Here is a 22,731-nt window from a genome sequence, read left to right on the forward strand (position 1 = left end):
TACCTGAGCTGCATGAGCATACCTGTTGCTCTTGTACACGTGCCAAAGCCTAAGAGAGATTGAATATGACTGAAGATGCTGGATTCCCTGCCAACTGCTGCACATTTATGTTTTGTAAAGCATTGCCTGTGTCATGGTCAGGCCCAGAAAATAGACTGAATTCTTATAAACTGTCTAGTATGTCATGGCTTTATTGCAATAAGTACCAGACACTGTGAATGAAGCACTTGAAGCTGCAAGTGCATCAGCATCTGAACTCAGTCACTGCTGCAGACAGGAGATGCAGCTAAATAGACTCTTGACCTGTATGAGTGCCACATCCTTATATGCCTTTTAGTTTGTGACTGCATAACTTACTTAAACAACTGGCTGTTCATCAAATAGCTTGTCTTCTTAGGTGGAACTATGCTAAATTTCAGTAAACCTGGAAAAATCTGTAATGTGTGTGGAGCACATGTAGTGTGTTTGGTTAGTGGTGGTATCACCTGGTGGTTACACTAACGGTTATAGGAGATCAAAAGAAAAAGTGGAAAGCTCATTAATTTTGGTTTGTCATTATGTAAGAACAGAGAAATACATCCCTGTATGTGACTATAAAAAAAGTGAACTGCTGTTCAAATTTAGTCACTGCTGTAGTGCTTTTCTGTGTTCACTTGTGCATATATATATATTGTGTGGGGGTAGTGGGTGCAGGATCTTATCTCCATCCTTTCCTAATAGCTATGACTGTTTTACTAGAGAAAGAGAAGCTTTGCTTTCTTATTTTCTAAAAATTTTTTTCAAAATATGTTTTCAAAATACTGTGAAATTATTGGTGGTGTGCTCTTAGACGATGGAAAATTAACATTAAAAAATACATGTGAATGTGCATCAGTGTTAGCATATTATCTAAACTAGATGCAATCTAGCACCTAATTGTTTTGCAAATGTTATGCAGGTTAGGTAGGACTTTGTACTGGGTCTGGCTGGGATGTTAAATTTCCCTGCAGCAGCCAGTACAGTGTTGTGCTCTGCACTTGTAGCTAGAACAGCAGTGGTATCACACCAGTGTTGTGTCTGCTGCTGACCAGTGCTGGCACCACATCAGGACTCTCTCTAACCCTTCTAGGAGGTGGGCAAAAAAGTGAGAAAGGAACATCACTAGGGCAGCTGACCTAAACCAACCAAAGGGATATTCCATACCATGTGATGTCACACTCAGCAATAAGAGGTGGAAAAAGGAAGAAGAGGGGAGGGGTGGGCTCTAGAAGGGAGGGGTGGGCTCTCGTTGCAAAAATGTCTGTCCTCCCAAACACTGGCTATGTTTGTTGAGGCCCTGCTTCAAGGACGTGGTCAAGCATCACTCATTTGTGGGAAGTAGAGAGTAATTTTTTTTCCTCTGTACTTCCACATAGCCTTTACTTTTTGTTTGTTTGTTTGTTTTGTTTTGTTTTTCCCCTTCCACTTCCTTTTTCCCCTTTCATTTTTTTCCCTTTAGTTAATTCGTTTAATTAATAATAATCTTTCCTTAATAATTATTTTTTCACTTTTATAAAATTATCCTTATCTCAACCCATGAGTTGTTCTTTCCTTTACTTCTTCCCCTCCTCTTCCAAGGAGGGGGAGTGAGGGGGCGGTTGTGATGTTCAGCTGCCTAGCACGGTAAAACCACCATAGATTTGAAAGCTAAACCCCAGCACTAGACTTCCTTCTTTCTGAAAGGAGTCTGCTATCCCTAGGTGAAAGGCCAGTGAGATGAGGCAACTTCTGAGTCCACAGAGATAAGAGTGAAAGGTTAAATGGCTAAAGAAAGAGATTTAGAACATGAGAAAGTGCGTCCTGAGGCTGCTTAGTGCCAGCTTCTAGCCCTGGTTCCCAGGGCTGTCTAAGTATTTTGTATGAATACATCGCTGGATAATATGCATAATCACTACTCCTTTGCAGCTGTCAGCTCTTCTTCAGTTTCAAACACAAATTCTCTTAGATGACCTCTTCATGTCTTCTAAGTTTCACTCCTTCAGGGCATACTTCCATGGAGTTATTAATTTTTTTTTATTATCTTTCCATGAGCATGTAACATTTGAACCTTTAAGTTAGGCCTGGAATTAAGCTCTGTTAGGGAGAATTGTTTTTCCCTTGTTCTTTAATTCTGTTGTAGCAAAGCAGAGAATAGTGCAGGCAGTATCATAAAATTCAAATGGTTAATGTAAAAATGTTTTCCTGACTGCAGCAGGGTAATATCAAAATGTTCTGAATTGTTTATCTCTTTCCTAATGAGAAGGAGTATTATAGATATTAAGAGACTCCCTAGAGCTAATGTGTCTGAGGTCCATATATTGAAAGTTTCTAATGTTTAATAAATTATCAGCTAGCAAGCAACGGAGGATGATTTTGAAGTTTTTCCTTTTTTTTTTTTTTTTGATTTTCTTTGGATAAGTAATACAAACACATCACAATGTTGCAATCCATGTCAATTCCTATATGAAATTGATAGAGAGAATTGATAGAGAGGCCAGTGCACATTTGGGAAATGTACACAGGCAACTAGGTTCATTGTCCTCTTGTGTCTGCAGAAAGCAATCAAGAAAACATCTGCGCTTAGATAGAGCTGATTTTCATGGATTGGGTTCAGATGTTGGCAGAAGACACATGCTCCAAGAGCAGCCAAAAGATGGTTAATTGGCTGTCAGTTCTGGAAGCCTGAACATTAGCTGGGAGACACAATGCTTATTTACAGAGTCACAATACTTATTTACAAGGCAAGCAGAAAGTAGGGGAAGTCTGTGAGGAATGGGAATGAAAAGTGACAGGGTAAGTGGCACTGAAATGCTAACTTTTTTTGCCAAAGGGGGTAAACAGAATAATGCAATCAGCTACAGCACTTATTACTTCTGTTAAAATTAAACAAAACAGAGAGAAAAAATACTGTAGCCATTTGGTGAGGGAGCTTTTTTCTGAAGTTTGTGGCGGTCATTATACTTCAGGAACAGTGATTGTGCCAGATTTTCTGAAACTGAGCTGCTAAATGACTAAGTTATTAACTAGTCTTATTAAGGCAGGTGTGTGGCTGCCTTGAAGAGACTTCATTCTGCATTAAAAAATAAATAAAAACACAAACAGCAGCAGAGTTTACGGCTTCTTTACAGTCCTGCCACACTCCTTTGTGAGAGATAAAATAATGTCCTCTTCTTCATTTTTCTCTTATCCTTGACACAACACTGCGTGTAGAGCCAAATGCTTGATGGGGTGAGTTACATGTGCAAGATCTTCTCAGTAAGCTAGTGCTCATTGTGCAATCAATTCGTCCTCTTTTTATGTAGAGTTTTTAAGCTTCTGTAAAACTTCTGAATTAAAAAAAAAAAAGGCAAGGAAAGTGAGGGGTTTTTGTTCTTCTTCTTCATTCCCCCCCCCCCCCCCCCCCAAGATTCAGGTTAATAAATATGCTCAAACTGTCTGCAGATATTAAAGTGATGTATGAGAATGGAAGTAAGGTATTCGGTAGCTGAAGACACTGAGTGGTTTTCAACCTTTTGGTAGAAGAGAAGTAGATTCATTTTCTTCTGGAAAGAGCAAGGCTGCTGCCAGGCCTCATTCAGATGGACTGATCTGAAAATTACATAGTGGAAAAGAGTCCCATGACGTGCCCTTTGAATTAAAGAAAATCTTGTAACATCCACTGCTTTGGTGTCTGCTGACTCTTGTTACCTCATGCTTGCACAGACATCCATTCTGGCCCAATTTACATATTATTTTGTAGCTTGGTGTCTTAAGGGAAAGCGGTTTATGGGCTTTTCTGCTGTCTGTTGACCCCATCTCATTGCAAATTTGGAGTCTATTGGCCATTTTGAACTGAATTTAGCAAAGAATGTTAAATTTTGTTGAAATGTGGCTGGGTGGAGGAGAAAAACCCTATACATGCCTGCTGAGTGTATTCAACTCCTAACAGTGCAATACTTACTAGTTATAATAAAATAGATCCAGATGCTCCCCTTTAAAAGGTACTCCTATACTTTAAGGAAACTTTTTTTTTTTTTTTTTTTTCCTCACCATGCTTACTTAAAAAAAAAAAAAAAAGGCAGCAAACCCAGTCATCCCCCCACCATTAGATTGAAAGCATAGCAACAAGTGTCTTTAACATACATTAAGATGACTTATTGTGGACATGCATGCAAGTGTTTCATTATGCCGTTTTTTGGTTGACATATTTAATATGTGGATTCCTAATCAGCTACAATTTTTAGGCTTTTGTTTAAACAGTGGCAACAGTGTTGGAAATGATCCATGAGCTCTCCCCCCACCCCCCAAACTGAAGTTCTTCCTTCAGTTTGACAGAACACTATCTGAACTAAACTGATATGTTAATTGAGTCTGGCAGCCTCCATTTAATTGTGACTTACTGCAAATGATCGAGTTTGTCAGCTGCTCAGTTTCAGTTCTGTTTTTTTTTTTAGTGAGAGTAAAAGAAAATACATGAAAATACAAGAAAATACTTTTTTTTTTTTTCTAAAAAGCTCTGCAATTTTAAATATTTTAAGGTTTATAATTGCCTTGATTTTTTTTCTATCAATTTTTCAGATTTTTGACTCCAATAATTTTAGAATTTCCTTATACAATTCAGTCTCACCACTTATTAGCAGTTATCACTACCATTGCAGGTTTAAGTGTATGTAGGGAACAATTAAGCACAGCTAAACTTATCAGGTGCAGTTTTATTACAACAATTGTGCCAGTAAGTATCAGTTTTCACTACTTACATGAAATTCTGACTATTGTGTAGGAACTATTCTTGTAAATACATAATAATCTGTGCTTTTAAAATGCTTTCCTAGCAGAGGAATGGTCAAACCTTACTACAGTAAAATTTGCAAAAGATAGAGAGAAGGGCCTTAATTTGAAAAGGAACAGCGTAGAACCAGGTATGTGAAACCATTTCACAGAAATCTGCACTGGTGCAATTCTAAACTTTTGAAAAGAAGGACCTGGTTAGGGTTTCTGCTACAGTGGTCAGTGCCTGTGTTACTCCCAGAGTTCTCTCCAGGGACCAGAATGTTTAGAATTTCTAAGTGGTGTGTGTCCATACATTATCATATTATAAAAATGGAGATCCAGGATTCATGAAAAACATAACACCTCAATCAAAGGACACCTTTAAAATGTTCCAATAATTGATATTGATGGGCAATACTGGTTCAGTACTATAATGAAAAGCATACTACAGAAACACAAATAAGAGGAAAATATAGTGAATTTTCTTCATCCAATCTCACAAATATATTTTTAGTAGGGCTGGTCCTTAATTCCTTATCTGAGATTAAAGATCATCATTATATTCTGACATCATATCAAGAGGCTAAAGATTACTTTTTTTCCAGGGCAGGAAGATATTGTTAGAGTAACTATGTCTTTATATAGAAAAGAGTTGCATATACCTTAAATACTGCCAATTATTAATGCTGTAGTTATTTCTATTGTGCTAATGTATAATGCTCCCTGCATTTGCTTTTGCAGGATGAAACTGCATCCATCAGTGGAGTGTTATCTTGCCAGCTTCTCCACGATTTTTATTTAGCTAATTCAACCACTGTGTTACCTAAAAGGATCTAATTAATAATGATGTTCCTAATCTTGGCTCTTATTGAGACCACAGTTAATTAAGTTTACAAATCAACATGTCAAGTTTTGATCCAGACAAATTACCTCAGAGGAGAATTTGTATCAATAAAAATCTCTGGACCAATATGTTGTTGGCTTGTGCAGTTTGTTATAAAGATCTAGTTGGGCAGTCCTCAGTCATGGATTGGTCATTAACTCAGCCATGCAATGTAAGCCAACTTGCTGAAACTACCTCAGCATATTGGAAGTTAGAGAATGTCAGGAGCTCTTCTAAGCTATTTTGCATTGAAAGGCTAACCTTCTAAACCATTTAGTATCTCAGCTCCTCCTAAATCAATGGTTCTTCAAAGTCTAGTATGGCACTACTGAAATTAGTGGGAAGAGGACAGGGACAGAATCACAAAACGGCTGAGGTTGGAAGGGACCTCTGAAGATCATCCAGTCCAACCCACCTGCTGAGCAGGGTCACCTAGAGCATGCTGCACAGGATAGCATTCAGGCAGGTTTTGAATGTCTCCAGAGGATGCTCCGCAACTTCTCTGGGCAACCTGTTCCGGTGGTCTGTCACCCTTACAGTAAAGAAGTAAAGAAGTGCCCTCTCATATTCAGCCAGAACTTTGTGTACTTTGTGCCCATTGCCTCTCATCCTGTTGCTGGGCTAAACTGAAAAGAGACTGTTTAAATCCTCTTGACACCCTCCTCTCAGATAGTCATACGCATTAATGAGGTCTCCCCTCAGTCTTCTCTTTTCCAGGCTAAACAGGCCCAGTTCTCTCAGCCTTTCCTTGTATAACAGGTGCTCCAGTCTCTAATCATCTTCATAGACTGCCTCTGAATTTGCTCCAGTAGTTCTACGTCCCTCTTGTACCCCAGAACTGGACACAATACACCAGGTGTGGCCTCACCAGGGCTGAATAGAGAGGGAAGATCACCTTCCTTGACCTGCTAGCAACACTCTTCCAAATGCACCCCAGGATACCATTGGCATCTTGGCAGGCTGACATTTTCCTCAATCTTCCTTTTTCTGCTGACATATTTGAAGAAGCCCTTCTTGTTGTTCCTAACATTCCTTGCCAGATCTGATTCCAAATGTACTAACCATGTTTCACAGAATCACAGAATTTCTAGGTTGGAAGAGACCTCAAGATCATCGAGTCCAACCTCTGACCTAACACTAACAGTCCCCACTAAACCATATCCCTAAGCTCTACATCTAAACGTCTTTTAAAGACTTCCAGGGATGGTGACTCCACCACTTCCCTGGGCAGCCTGTTCCAATGTCTAACAACGCTTTCGGTAAAGAAGTTCTTCCTAAGGTCCAACCTAAAACTCCCCCGGCGCAACTTTAGCCCATTCCCCCTCATCCTGTCACCAGGCACGTGGGAGAACAGATCAACCCCCACCTCGCTACAGCCTCCTTTGAGGTACCTGTAGAGAGCAATAAGGTTGCCCCTGAGCCTCCTTTTCTCCAGGCTGAACAAGCCCAGCTCCCTCAGCCTCTCCTCATAGGACTTGTTCTCCAGGCCCCTCACCAGCTTCGTCGCCCTTCTCTGGACCTGCTCGAGCACCTCCATGTCCTTCTTGTAGCGAGGGGCCCAAAACTGAACACAGTGCTCGAGGTGCGGTCTCACCAGAGCCGAGTACAGGGGGACGATCACCTCCCTAGCCCTGCTGGTCACACTGCTTCTTATACAAGCCAGGATGCTGTTGGCCTTCTTGGCCACCTGAGCACACTGCTGGCTCATATTCAACCAATCTATCAACCAATACTCTCAGGTCCTTCTCTGCCAGGCAGCTTTCCAACCACTCATCTCCCAGCCTGTAGCTCTGCTTGGGGTTATTGCGCCCCAGGTGCAGGACACAGCACTTGGCCTTGTTGAACTTCATGCAGTTGACCTCAGCCCATCGGTCCAGACTATCCAGATCCTCCTGCAAAAACTATTGGAAATAGTTTTTACAGGGGGTTGAGGAGCAGCTATTTAGAGAGCCCTGCTGTTGGGTAGCCATTAAAATGAACATGAAGTAGGTGTAAGTAACAATAGGTTCATTTTAGGGGATCACGGTCTTCCTCTGTGATCCTTTAGGCCTCATCAGTTTCTGAAGGGAGACCACCACAGTGGGTGCTGTGGTCTGGCTGCTTGTGGCCCGCAGAGCACCCAGGAAGGAGTTCCCCAGCTAGGCCGAGGCAGCTGATGTGCCAGAGGGTGCCATCTGCAGCACCAGTGGGCCTCAGGTGCCCTGCCCTGGCCTGGGGCAGGCTGAGGCAGGGAGTTGGCTGTCCTGACTGAGAAGTTGGCAATCAGGCTGGTTGGCTGTTGAGGGTGGAGAGAAACTGAAAGGAAACGGTGGAGATGAGTGCCCAAATCCCATTGCTGGGCAGTGAAGGGGCAGCTGGTGGTCATGCTTGGTATTGAGATGCCCAAGATAGTGGAGGCTGAAGGTTGGTGACAGCCCTTGTGAGGAATGTTGTCTTCTTCTCCAGATCTGTGGCTGCAGAAGAGGCTTAGTGCCCTGTTAGCAGCTGAGGGGTGGAAGCTGTCTGGGGAGGCAGCAGAAGGACTTGCACCAGAACAACACATCTGCAGTGGACACACATAGAGAGGGATGGCAGTGGGAGAGACCCCTCTGCGGAGCACAGAGGCCTTGGCTTGCTCCCAGAGTGCTTTTTGAGGGCCCAGGGCTATGGTGCTGTGGAGAACCTGCTGGGGTTTTCCCAAATCAGGGGCTCAAACCCCTTCTGTTTACCCCCATCAGAGTCAGCAGTAGTGCTGGGGAGGCTTGGAGCAAGGTGCCTACCTGGGGTCTCCTTGGCCTGCTGATGAGGGGAAAGGCCTGGGGAGGACCTGGTGGGTCCTGCAGGTTCTTCACCTAGTTGTGAAGCCTGTGTTGCTGATTGGGGTTTGGCAGGAGAAACCTCAGGACTAGTAAAACAGGGCAGAAAGAGTATGTGTACAAAAATCTTTGATATATGTATCTTGAGTATATGTACAAAAATGCATGAAGCCTAGGAAGCAAGCAGAAGGATCTAACTTCATGACTGGAATAATGGAGACCTGGTGGGCCAGCTCACATGACTAGACTGCTGCAATGGGTGGGTATTAGATTTTAAGGAAAGGCAGGCAGGGAAGGTGGGAAGGAGGAGGAGAAGATGCAAAGGGTACACAGAGCTGAGATGTGTGCCAGGCTGTTGGGAAGCCTGTGGGGCAGGCAGCGCAAGAGTAGAGGCCTTGTGGGTTTGGGGTGTGTTAGTCCAGTCCCTAGACTATACAGTACTTGTGTTTCTGAATTTGCAAGTGAAAGGTATCCTTCAGCTTTTGTGGGAAATAATTAGCAATACACTGTTAGAAACACATTAGGTACACTAAGCATTTGTTGTGGAAAAACAAACCCTTACACAAACATTTTGCTTGACTGGATCTCTTATTTTTTTTCACTGTGTGATTGTGAATATATTTAGAAGTGTTTTCCCCCCAGTATCTGCAGTCTGTACTTATGGTAAAACAGCAATTCACTGAAAGATGTAGTACTGCAGACTTTTTGAATATTTACTATGGTACTATTATTATTATTTTTTTTTTTTTGGCATAATTTGAAGCATTCATTAATATTTCTTCTCCACATGGCTATCTGCTCAGCTCCACCGTGTAGTCTGTGTAGTCTGACCTCAGCAGATGACTCTAATCTCTGCTTTTAGTTTGCTAAGAATCCTGAACTAACTTTAAGCTATGTTAGTGTTTCTGTGTCTGTAGTAAAAATGTATGTGTGACAGATAGATACAAATCTCTGTTCCTTTTCAATGCAGTTGTAAATAGTTTTTGGTCAAATAATATCCATCCTGCAAAAGACAGGATGCTTGGTTGATGCTGAACCAGAACTACATCTTTCAGGCATCTTTGCAAGTTTTATAATGCTGAATGGCTGAAGTGAGGCCAATGTAGTTTGCCGAATTACATTGCAATTTTCCCAAAGCAATTGATGAGGCAATTCCTTTGTAAGGGAGACCAAGCAGTTGAAAAACAAAATGTAATGGCCACTGAAATATCATACTGTTTTGCTGATCTTTGGCAGTATTCATGAAAGAGTGAGGAGAAGAATAAACAAACTGAAGCATTTTGTTCTTTGGAGAATCTTAAGAGAAAGATCATGTCCTTTGCCATACTGATTTTCATTTTAATGATAAGTCTTCTAAATATTTTGATTCTTAGCATTTTTATGTAATTTGGCTTCCTTTAATTAAATTTATAAAGAAATTGATGGGAAGCAACTTACAGCATATTACTATGGTAAAACACTGTGTTTTGTTTTTTTTTCTCCATTGTTTTCTAGTTGTCCAAGAAACTAGAATACTGCTGATTCACCAAGTTCTTCTCTTCGAACTCTGCTTCAGGAATACTTCCATGTGTAAGTCTTATCTGAGCTTTGAGATTTTTTAAAAATATTTTTGTCCTTAAACTGAAATTGTTTTAGGAAAAAAACAAAAACAAACACACATATGCACACAAAAAAAAAAACACAAAGAATCTAGTTATATTGTTTTCTTTCGCTAGTTCTGAAAACGCTATCAGGTGGAAATAAATTTGCTTTGATAACATTAGCTATTGCGTCACTTAAGTCCACAGAGACATCCCTACTGCTATGTTTTTCAGAGTAATGTGCTATTACTGGAACTAAATTATTCATATAAACAGGATGACTGATCAAACACAAACTACTATAACGTGAGGGCTAGAACAATGTCAAACTTATTTTACAGGTATATGGAAACTAATAAAATCAGTAAATTACATATGCAGGCACATACTTCCATGAATATAGTTGTTTTTATTGTTATATTTTATAGCCTCTTTTTTTCCACCTCTGACTCTACAGAGAAATAATCTGCAATGTGCATTTATTCATCCTGGCTTGTAAGCATTTTAAAAACATTTATTAACGATAATATTAGGTTCAGACCCTTGTTTAGATATACACCCCTATATCATGCAAGAAAAGGCATAAACCTCTTGCAATATCTTGATACAACAAATATGGATTATACTGTTTCAGTGATCTCTGTCCCAACTACAAGCAGTATGTTCTTAGAGGTACATAATTCACAAGATATTTAAAGTCAACTGATAATTATTATAAATCATTTATCTGGTGAATTTCACAATCAGTTGTGGTATGTTATATATGAATTTCAAAATTACATGCATTATTGCTCCTAACTGATTACATCTGAATCCCTACCGCACATGCAGCAGGAAAGTAAATTCAGTGCTGCAATAAGTGGATCAAAAGGAGTGCAAGTGCAGCTTGCCTGACAAATTCTAGAATTCTAGAATTCTAGAAAGATTAAGGTTGGAAAAGACCTCCAAGGTCATCTGGGCCAACCATCACCCTACTACCAATGACACTCACTAAACCATGTCCCTAAGCGCCAAGTCCAAATTTTACTTTAACGCCCCCAGGGATGTTGATGCAACCACCTCCCTGGTCAACCCGTTCAAATGCCTGACCACTCTTTCTGAGAAGAAACGTCTCCTACTTGTTTTAATTGTTGAAGAGTAGTGCTCTTTTTTCAATTCTTTTTTTTTTTTTTTTCCTTTTTTTTCTTTTTTTTCTTCCTAATCATTGAAGAGTACAGGGCATGAAGTTTCCCTTCTTCCACTCACCAGGAACATCACCTGACTGCCAGGACTTTTCAACTATGATGGAAAGAGGCTTGGCAACTACATCAGGCAGTTCCCTCAGGACCCTGGGATGCATGTCATCGGGTCCCATAGACTTGTACCTGTTTAGGTTCATCAGGTGGTCTCGAACCCGCTCTTCACTTACAGTTGGTGGGACTTTGAACCCCCAGCCTCCATCTACGGGTTCAGGGAAATGAAAGACTTGGGAAGATCGCCTACCAGTGTAGACGGAGGCAAAGAAGTTATTGAGTACCGCAGACTTCTCCATGTCTGTCATTACCAATTACTCAGATACAGAAACTCACTGCTAATAGAAGAAACTAGCCACCTATAATCGCTGACACACTCCTATTTTCACCCCTCGGTGTATTTTCACAAATGTTAAAGGTGCACTGTGGCCCCTGGGGGCTCCTGCTGTCACCCCAGTGCAGCAGCCCAAAGGAAGCTGGGTCCTCTCTTGTGCTCTTCCACGAGGCTCTGTGCAGAAGGGATGCCACCTCTGGCACAAGGGCTGGGGGATGGGAAAAAAAGTACTCACACAAGCCCTGAGAATTGGCAACAGAGTGGTTTATTGCCGGCATGTCTATGGTGTCTGGGGGCTCCAAGCTAATGCTTGCGATGGAGCCTGTGCGACGACAAGTAGGGGGCTGGCCGGACACTCCTGAGACGCTGTTTTTGTGCACGGAGAGCAGAGAGAAAAGATGCACCGCGGTAGTCCCAGGTCTGTTCTGGCTGAGGTATGTCCACTTCCATTGGTTCGTCCACGTTTGCTGGAGGTTCCACTTCCATGGGTTCCTCAGTGTTGGGCAGAAGGCTCAGCCAGTCCCTGCCTGGGACTGCCCAACCAGGATGCCTTCCATGCGTAAGGTTTCCAGGCTGGGGTGCCGAACCACGGGCTCGTCCAGTTCCACCCCTGCGTGCACTGCCAGGTTGATTTCTGTGCGCGGCTCCGATGTTTCCATCTTGTTTATGGCCGTGGCCGGGTCCCGCACTGTGGTATGGATGATAGGCGTGCCTGTGCTCCCCGCGGCTGTCTGCCTGGTCCTGCTGCCTTCTCCCTGTGCTGCCGTTGTGCCCATGGTAGTAAGGCGCAGACCCGCTGTTGCTGTGTTGTCTGTCAGAAGGACTGTGCAGGGCGCGGAGTGGCTGATGACCGAGTCCATCCTTTTTTGGCACAGGACGCACAGTGTACCTTCCATCTGGGAAGTTTTGAGACTGGGGTGCTGAACCGGAGGGTTGTCCACTTTCACGCCTAGGTGCCATGCCACTGTGTGTTTGTTTTCCACGCGTGGGTCCGATGCTGCCATCTCTGTTACGGCCGTGGCTGGGTCCCGCACTGTGGTATGGATGATAGGCGTGCCTGTGCTCCACACGGCTGCCTGCCTGATGCTCCTGCGTTGTCCCCGTGCCCCCGTTGTGCCGCTGGGAAGGCGCAGGCCCCCTGTTGTTGGATGGCTGAGGGGCCGGCCCGTTCCCTGCGTCCTTGCGGTGCCAATGGTAGCGCTTATAGGTGTTTGTGGGCTGCATGCCAGAGCTCGCTCCTCGGGCACTGGTGTCAGTTGTGCCGCCAGCGCTCTGCCTCCACCCGTAATGCTTCTCCTTCTCATCAGCTGCCTTCTTTCTTGGTGCTTGCTGTGACTGCATAGCTGTCTGCTCACACCAAAAAGGGCTGCCTCTCGCTTCGCTGCTTTGGCTCTTCTTCGCCACACAAGTTGGCTCTCAGAGTGCCTAGAAGCTCAGCGAGTGGCGGGCCAGTGGCAGGGGGGGCTTTTTATAGGGCCCCGAGCAAAGGCGGGGCAGTGGTGGCCACTGTGACCTCAGCCAGCCTCTGTGACAGAGTTGCCCAAATCACACAGGCAACACTACTTCAGGAATTTAATCATTTGCACTGTTCATAATCAACAGCAGCAAAAATGTGCAAAGAACAGCAAATACAAAAGTGAATGATACGAGTCTTCTATTTAGGATAGATTCAATGTAAATTGCTTCCTGACACTTGCACTGGTGGAGACACTGTCTGTTTTGGCTGCGTTTTCTTTTGGATCCTGCCTTACATGCTAGAATAATACTGTTCTCTATATACAGGTATATGGAGAACACATGCACTTACAGGAGATATTTTCTAATGCATCAAAGAAACATGTCAGTTTGTTAATTAGAGTAGGGCCTGCCTTGCTACCTCCAGGATGGGGGAATTGGTAATGGCATGCATGGTTCATGCTCAGAGGAGCAAGCTGCTTTTCAAGCTATGCAGGGCAGTTCTATTAATGACTGTAAAGACTGTGAGGGCATGAAGGGTTTGTACTATGAAAGGATGAGATCATAGAATTGTAGAATATCCCGAGTTGGAAGGGACCCATAAGGATCATCAAGTCCAACTCCTGGCACCGCACAGGTCTGCCCAATTTTTAGGCCATGTGACTAAGTGCACAGTCCAATCGCTTTTCAAATTCAGACATGCTTGGTGCAGTGACTACGTCCCTGGGGAGCCTGTTCCAGCATGCAACCACCCTCTTGGTGAAGAACCTCTTCCTGATGTCCAGCCTAAACTTCCCCTGCCTCAGATTGACTCCATTCTCATGGGTCCTGTCACTGGTGATTACAGAGAATAGGTCACCTGCCTCTCCACTCCCCCTCGTGAGGAAGTTGTAGACCGCGATGAGGTCCCCCCTCAGCCTCCTCTTCTCCAGGCTGAACAGGCCCAGTGCCCTCAGCCGCTCCTCATACGTCTTCCTCTCTAGGTCCTTCACCATCTTTGTTGCCCTCCTCTGGACACTCTCCAACAGTTTAATGTCCTTCTTGTACTGTGGTGCCCAGAATTGCACACAGTACTCGAGGTGAGGCCGGATCAGTGCAGAGTAGAGCGGGACAATCACCTCCCTCGACCGACTAGCGATGCCATGTTTGATGCACCCCAGGATAGGGTTGGCCTTCCTGGCTGCCAGGGCACACTGCTGGCTCATATTCAACTTGCTGTCAACCACAACACTCAGATCCCTCTTTGCAGGGCTGCTCTCCAGCATTTCGTTGTCCAGTCTGTACGTATAGCCAGGGTTGCTCCATCCCAGGTGGAGGACCCAGCACTTGCCTTTGTTAAACTTCATGTGGCCAGTGATCGCCCAGCTCTCCAATCTGTCCAGATCGCTCTGCAAGGCCTTTCCACCCGCATCAGAGTCCACAACTCCTCCAAGTTTGATGTCATCAGCAAATTTGCTCAGATATTGAGTCAGATGCGGTGTCAGATGCTGACACTGACTCTGCTGAGAACTGAAAAATATTTGAGGCTGAGCTGTCCTTACTGGATCATGCTGCTTATTTGTAAATAATGATACATAGACCTAGGTATGCAAGCACTCCATTGGTGTTTGTGAGTTTGTGCATAGCTGAACTGAGAGTATTTCTGAAGTGATAATGGTAAATAAATCAGTTGCTTATGGTCCTCCAGTCAGTTGGTGGTAGCAAGTACTCTTGCTTCCAAAGCTTTTGTCCAGTCTCTAAACAGTTTATAAAAATGCTGTCTCTCTCTACCCTTCCCTAGAAAGTAGTAGGTTTGTTTTCTGTTTCACATGATGCTGCATTCAGCAGTGTTTGGTCTAGTCTCTTATCAGAGAGTTATACCACTGGGCTTTCACTGGTGTGAATGCCATGCTTCCCATTGCTGTGCCATTTGCCAAAATCCTGCTTGAGCTGGAGGTCCTGGAAGCATAACCCTGGCAAAACAGGGAGTGCTATCTTCTGAAAATTTAAACTTGGGAGACCTGTAATGAACTGCCCTGGAAAGACACCAAAAGGAAGGTTAATGATGCCAGTTGTGTATCTTGGTTCTCATGATTTAATGGTTGAGTGTATGGGAAATCTCCAGGTTGTAAAACCTTAAACCTGGAGTAAAAGCCTTTGTTGAGTTGGGGGTGGGGGGAGGGGGGGAGGAGAACGGGTAAGGGAGGGGGGCTTCATTATAATAATTATGGAATCAAACAAACATTCCTTTCTCTCCACAAATAGAAACAGTAAATCTGAGAGAGATTAGGGCAAAGCAGCTTTGGGCTGTGGTCAGCAACCACTAAGAAGCAGTCTAGAGGTGACTAAGAAACAGAGTGAGTGTTTAAATTTTATTGCAGTCATGATTTACATTTTTTCCCAATCTATTTCTTTGCCCATACTCTCTATTCATTCTTCTTGCATTGTTGATGCCTTCTATTCTATCTTCATTCCTGGCAATCCAAATTCTAGATATAGAAGAGGTGTTGCTGGATTGTCTCAGTTGGACACAGATCTGTTTTGAATATGGATTGATTTGATGCCTAACAGTTGTACAGGAGCTTAGAAACTTGTATTCATGTTCACTGAAGCTTGTTGTACAATATTAATTTAAAAGATGGTCGTCTTCTGCATTTCCATATCTATTCCTTGATCCTACCCCTTTGTATACTACTGTGGCTATAGGATGTGACTTAAGTTTTTCTGTTGATTGCTTTTTCTTTTAATTTCCAAAAATGTTAAGAAAAGACTGTATTGCCAGTTTTTAAACTTGTCTATACTCAGCTGCAATGACAGCTTAGGCTTTACCAGGACTTTCTTTAAAATTCACTATTGTAATGACTGTGTTGAAGGCTGCCTAATGTCTATTTTCTGAGACATAGCTCAGACTCTTTGATAAAATTTTGGCAACAAATTAAAATAAAATAACTATCTCCCATTGTTTAACTACATCATTGGTCACCTGTGGTGTTAAGAATTTACATTAATATTTAGATTTTATATTATAAACTCTGCACTGCGTTCCTTGTTGTCTCCTCGATTTATTTGTTTCTGGATCTTTTCATGAGTGCAAAAATGCCTGTTAAAATATTTTTATTGTATCATTTGGCAATAAGCATAAAAATAAATAGATTTGTAAAATGAATGAATTAATTCATAAAATGATTATTGAACTAAATGAAGGGTAGTGGATTAGTGAAGATCTACAAAACTGAATGATGTTCTCTATTGTGCATTTTTCTGAAAAAAAAAAAAAAAGGAATACTTGAAAATTAAAGTTCCAGCCTATTCAGTATTCATTGATTAGTCTAGTGAAGCCTCATGGATATGATTAGTTTGTGGCAATCTGCACTATTGGATGCTGAAGAAAGAATTCACATCCAAAAATTTAAGGTACAATAGCTGGTCCTATGCTACTCATGAATGCTAGCTTGTGCAACATGTAGTAAGATCTAAATTATCTGTAAAAAGAAAGAATAATTGTTTATATTGTCCCAGCTGTTGGTAAAAACATTCTAAATCGGCTGTATTTGGGCTGCAGTGAGCTTCACGCTATCAATTTTAAAAACACACCGTTTTCCCCTGCTTCTACTCGAAATAGCAATCGGGTATTCTAAACACCTTTTCGAAAGAAGTAATGACATGGAAATGATTCTATTTGCAACTCAGGTACCTCCTCTGAGCAATCTCTCTTTGCAAGTCTGAAAAACAATGTGCTTTGTATTATTTTTTGTTTTTGTTTTGGTTTTGGTTTGTTTTTTGGTGGTTATTGAATAAGGTTCCTGTGGCCATGTTCAATATTTGACGATTTGGGCCCTAGATAAAGTATGCTGCATCACATAGTTTCACTGCTCACATTTGCTATGTATTTAAATAGAGCTGAACAGGATGTTTTAGAAGAACAAGCTTCATCTATAAATGTCAATTTGTCAAAACTGGAATCGTGTGGGAAAGGGCTGACTTATTCCTTTTTTTTTTTTTTTTTTTTTTTTTTTTTTTTTTTTTTCCTGTGGAAGAAGATTTAAGAAACAGATTTCAACTGCATCTCATTTCAACATTTTCAACATGTAAGTGGCAGTTTTCTTGGCTTGGAAAAAATATCTAAAATGTAATTGAATGTAATAAGAATAAAAGAAATCCAGAGAACTTTAAGAGAATGAAATAATTCTAGGAAAATAAATTAGACTTAAATACTCTCAACTTTACTTTGACTCTGTGGCTCTTTATCCACGCTGTTTTCAGTACTCCTGTGCTCAATAGCAGCTTGCTCATATTTCTTAACTTTGCTTGACCTAGTCTATCTATATGAGTAGAGTTGATGTAAAACACTTGTGATTCCACTGGACTTTTTAACATGGAACACTATTACTAAGAATAAAACCAACAGAATTCAATAGAAATTACACTGAGATCAGTAATTTATTAGGAGTTAATTTAACTTGCATATTAGTGTTCTTTCTGTACATTGAACAAACAAACAACAACAACAAAAAAAAACAACAACCCACAAACATATCCTACATAATTATTTGGTGGAGTTGTATTCTCTCTTTTTGTGTTATTAAAAGTGATTAGTTCGACCTGTTTAGAAGTTGCCTTGTTGTTGTTGTTGTTAAATTGTACAGCACTTAAAGGCTTGAGAATAGTCAGTAAAGGTTATTGATATAATTTGGTTAAAAGAGAGCTTAGGGAATATATTATTGTATTTTTCCAAGCTGAGAATGACTGAAATGACTTTCTTTTTTGGCCAGTTGGGTATTGACAGAATTGATGCTGTCATGTGAAACACTGTTTTTACCAGACTTTGAAGGTTATTATATATGGAACTGCAGAGAAGGTATCTAAGGAAAGTTATTTGTTCTTGTACGCAGTGATCTACCCTTTTTTTTTTTTTTTTATTCCAGATTAATTGTAAGAAGGAAAAGGTTATTTAAGACAATCAATGGTCCTTCGTCATCCACTGAAATACAAGTTTTCTAATTATAAGGTAAATCTCACAATACTGGGTTATAAAACCTCGGGTTAAATGCAGACTTAATACCCTGTAGAAAAATAACAATGCATCAATCCCCACATAGTGATGAAGCATACGCACTGGGAGAAAGATCTTGAGCTAATGGTAATTCCCTGAAAACGTTAGTCTTGAGCTTTTTGGTAGTCAAAAACTAAATGCTGTCTTAAAAATTAATTAGGAAAGGATGAACAACAAAAAACATTCTGTCTCTTTATGAATCACAATGACACATCCATTCAAATGAGGCATATAGCACATTCTGATTCTCAGCTCACAGGACAGAAGTAGGAAAGTGGAGAGGGATGTTTGGGATGGGAAGGATGGAATCGAGTGTCTTCCATATGAGAGTGAAAATAAAGGTATTTCAAATAGAGTAACTGGATTATCTGTAAATTTTTGTTGCCTCTAAAAGCATGGGTGATAACCAGAACTTGAGAACAAGAAAGCACAAGGTCTAAGGTAAAAAGCAAAGCACAATTTATTGAACCGATTGGTGTAAAGAAGTGTGAAGATAGATGTATACAGGTTCATCTATTGGGTTAGACAAAGTAATGGGGGGTTGAATGCGTCAATTGCTGTTAGGAGCTCTAGAAGCAAGGTCTGGGCATAAAGTGCTAATGCAGGAAAAGATTTGCTCCTTGCTTGTTTGAGGACAAACCAAAAATGAAGTATGGGGAAAACCCTTGAGCATAGGTTAGGTATAGCATTTATACGAGGATGTACTGTAACATCATGCATATGTGTGCACACAACAGGATTTTCTATTTTGTGTGTGTGTACAGAAAGAGAGTTCTGTATTTAGGTATAGCTGGGGACATATGTGCATACTTAATATCTTTGCTTTGCTGGTCACACAGTTCTAGTTATTTTCAGAGACTACAGACTGTTTTATACCTGTCAGTTATTGTCACTAAAACTATGATGTCTCTTTCTGCTGTGTAGTCAGTGCAAGATTTTCTTTCATCTTGTTTGGGCTGTCATCCATTAGAACTTGGCTTTGTAACTTATTTGCTTTGGAGGATAGGATCATACGGTTTAACTACTTGCTCAGATGGTATGTACAACTTAGAACTAACATCTGTGCAGCTGTTGGGACATTCACAAGCACTACCAGGCCTTCTCTGTGATTAAAAGCACATGGGGATTGCATTCCCTCTGTTGGTTTCTTGCACTCAAATTTGAGAATAGAGATCTTGGATCCTCTCTTTATTAAAGATCCTTTCTTATTTGGTTTGAGCTTGACTTGAGGCTTTCAGGGATTAGTAGTATTACAAGGGCTGAGCATGCCCATAGGGGAAAGCTTGTCTTCGGCTAATGTCTGTGAATAATCCTCGCATGATGCAAAGCGAGGATGTGAAGGTTGCAGAGAGCTGTAATTCCTCTCTGACGAACAGAGAGGTCACACTGATGCCAGGCTTCTGATGGGGGGTTGATTATGAAGTGCTAACTGGCTTGATCTTTCTATGGCCAGGCCTGAAAAAGACTTTAAAGTTGTCAAAGCTGTTGTCCTAGACTCTTTATGGAGCTATATGCCTAAAGGCATACAAAGCACAGTTTGCAATCACACTTATGCTACAGACATACCCATGATACAAAAAACCTTATGTTTTGGTTTGACTCGAAGGAGTCAGAGTGTGCAGTCTGATCACAAATTAAAAGTGATGTTGGAAAAACAAATCTGGTCTTGAATAGCAATTATAATGTATTTAGCATAAAATAGTAGTTATGGGAAAAATAGGTTTTCTTTTTCATTTGCAGCATTGTGGTTACCCCTGAGATTTAATTAATGGCTCTCATTTATTCTTATTTCTCCCTATTCTGTGAGTGCTGAGTATAAAAGAACACATTTAATTTGGCTTCTGGGCAGGAAATTCATTTAATTTTTATATAGAAGCATCTCTTTGGATTTTAAAAGGAAAAGAGAATGAAGGACGCGCAGGGGAAGTGTGTTTAGTATCACTGATATCGTAGAGAGTTTGAATGGCTTTAGCAATCAGAGTGAATTTTTATGAAAACTGAATTTATACTCCTGCAAAACAATTCAGAGAATGAGGAATTATCTCCAAGAGCACATTAGATAAATGCAGTCTGGAAGCTATAACTGACTTAATCTGGATGTAACAGTTTACATTTTGGGATCTATAGGAGACGTTAGAAACACACCTATGTTCATTTTCATCCTTTTCAATTAAGATAATGAGCTTTCCTTTGGATAATGTTGTCTTGAGGAATAAATTTCAGATTAAGCAAATCTTACTGTTGGATAAGACAGTGTATTACTACACATTTCACTATGTTGAAATGTGTCAATCTGCAAAGTTCATCTAGAAGCATAGGAGCAGAGATGGAGTGGGTATAGGAGGATGAATTGAGCAAGTCAGCTAGAGGGCTGTTTTCCTTAAATTAATAGAAATTTTGATACCAACTTTCAATTAATTCAAGATCAAGCCTTCAGGCTTTCATCACATCTACCAAGCCTGATTGCAGACCCACTGGCATCAAGAACTGCTGTTCAGGGCTTTTTATTCCTCCTCTTTAACATGAAAAAGGCCTCTCTTTAAAGGCACATAAACTACTTTTGAGGAGTGTGTTGCTCGTAGAAGAGCAACACACCTCTCAAAACTCCTTACGCTGTTTCATGTTTCATAGGACTAGAAAGGTAGCCAATGTGGAAAGTTTTTTTTTTGTTTGTTTGTTTGTTTTGTTTTTTTCCTCCTGTCTTGGGCAACTCAAACCAACAAAAGAGGTATCTAAAAGAACAGGAGAAAATTGGGTGCATCATTTAAGAATAAAAATTGCTCAGGACTTATTGCGCTGGCAATAGTGAACACTTAGAGTTTTACAGCACAAAAAGCAGTGGCTACAGAAATAGTAGCACTTTGGTATCCTGATGATACTACATTGCATGACATTCTGAATCTTGCTTGGTCCCATATAGCATCATCTGCTCTCTGTAAATCAACCCATATGAATTGGTCAAGAGCAGGTACCTCCGCTTTTGATGACATGACTAATGTATTTGTTAAGCAAGACTTCAAGTGGGGAAAATGGATTTGTCTTTTGGCTGTGGTAATTGCATCATTCATCAATTTTCTTTGGTAACGGAGGTATTCTCCTTTGGCCTAGTACTGATTTTCATTCATTTAGCTCTCTTAGCTTATTTTTTCCCCATAATTGTTGCAGCTTGAAGACATGTCTAACTGTTTATGTATGCCATGAGCTTTGTTTTTTTATTCCATCCTCTACTTGCCGCCTTCTTTAAAATGTTGTTGGGCGTGTGTGTATATGTTATATATATATTATATTATATATGAGTTTTGAAACCAGATGGTATTAGCAGGAGTGGCTAAAGGCCTTTGAGTAGACCTCTGCCTTGTGATGCCAGGCAGTTTTCACCAATGATTCTTCTCATTAAGTGTCCTCTATGGTCTTTTAGCCCTGGGGATAGACATAATAATAGCTTATTCACTATTCACTGACCACATTTTCTTCTTTCTAGTCTTAAAAATAGCTTGCAATATTTGACTAGTATGTTATGAAAACATGATTTGCCTGTGTCTTGGGTCTTGTATGATCTTATGTGCTACTAGGGGTAATGCTGAGTAAAGCATGAAACAGGAAATCATAGAATCATAGAATCATAGAATATCCTGAGCTGGAAGGGACCCCCAAGGATCATCAAGTCCAACTCTTGACACCGCACAGGTCTACCCAAAAGTTCAGACCATGTGACTAAGTGCACAGTCCAATCTCTTCTTAAATTCAGACAGGCTCGGTGCAGTGACCACTTCCCTGGGGAGCCTGTTCCAGTGTGCAACCACTCTCTCTGTGAAGAACCCCCTCCTGATGTCAAGCCTAAATTTCCCCTGCCTCAGCTTAACCCCGTTCCCGTGGGTCCTGTCACTGGTGTTAATGGAGAAAAGGTCTCCTGCCTCTCGACACCCCCTTATGAGGAAGTTGTAGACTGCGATGAGGTCTCCCCTCAGCCTCCTCTTCTCCAGGCTGAACAGGCCCAGTGCCCTCAGCCGTTCCTCGTACGTCTTCCCCTCCAGGCCTTTCACCATCTTCGTAGCCCTCCTCTGGACACTCTCCAACAGTTTCATGTCCTTTTTATACTGTGGTGCCCAGAACTGCACGCAGTACTCGAGGTGAGGCCGCACCAGCGCAGAGTAGAGCGGGACAATCACCTCCCTCGACCTACTAGCGATGCTGTGCTTGATGCACCCCAGGACACGGTTGGCCCTCCTGGCTGCCAGGGCACACTGCTGGCTCATATTCAACTTGCTGTCTACCACGACCCCCAGATCCCTCTCTTCTAGGCTGCTCTCCAGCGTCTCATCGCCCAGTCTGTACGTGCAGCCAGGGTTTCCCCGTCCCAGGTGCAGGACCCGGCACTTGCTCTTATTGAACTTCATGCGGTTGGTGATCGCCCAGCTCTCCAACCTATCCAGATCCCTCTGCAAGGCCTTTCCACCCTCATTCGAGTCCACAACTCCTCCAAGTTTGGTGTCATCAGCAAACTTGCTCAAAATGCCTTCTATTCCTACATCCAGATTGTTTATAAAAATATTGAAAAGTACCGGCCCTAAAATGGAGCCTTGAGGGACCCCACTGGTGACCGCCCGCCAGCCTGACGCAGCCCCATTCACCATAACCCTTTGGGCCCTGCCCGTTAGCCAATTGCTCACCCAT

At 41.7% G+C, this 22,731-nt stretch overlaps 2 long non-coding RNA genes across 2 annotated transcripts in view; both read left to right on the plus strand.

Annotated features, from left to right (window-relative positions):
* Positions 1-22,731, plus strand: part of LOC137864758 (uncharacterized) — a 353,484-nt gene that overhangs the window by 257,367 nt on the left and 73,386 nt on the right. The window lies entirely within an intron of this gene.
* LOC137864940 (uncharacterized) overlaps positions 2,678-22,731 on the plus strand; it is an 82,634-nt gene continuing 62,580 nt past the window's right edge. Inside the window, exons 1-2 of the long non-coding RNA XR_011101697.1 lie at positions 2,678-2,790; positions 9,919-9,993. This is a non-coding gene — a long non-coding RNA (uncharacterized lncRNA). The remainder of the gene's footprint in view (positions 2,791-9,918; positions 9,994-22,731) is intronic.

The sequence above is a fragment of the Anas acuta genome, chromosome 15 (genome assembly GCF_963932015.1).
Source record: "Anas acuta chromosome 15, bAnaAcu1.1, whole genome shotgun sequence".
In the NCBI taxonomy this organism is placed as follows: Eukaryota; Metazoa; Chordata; class Aves; order Anseriformes; family Anatidae; genus Anas; species Anas acuta.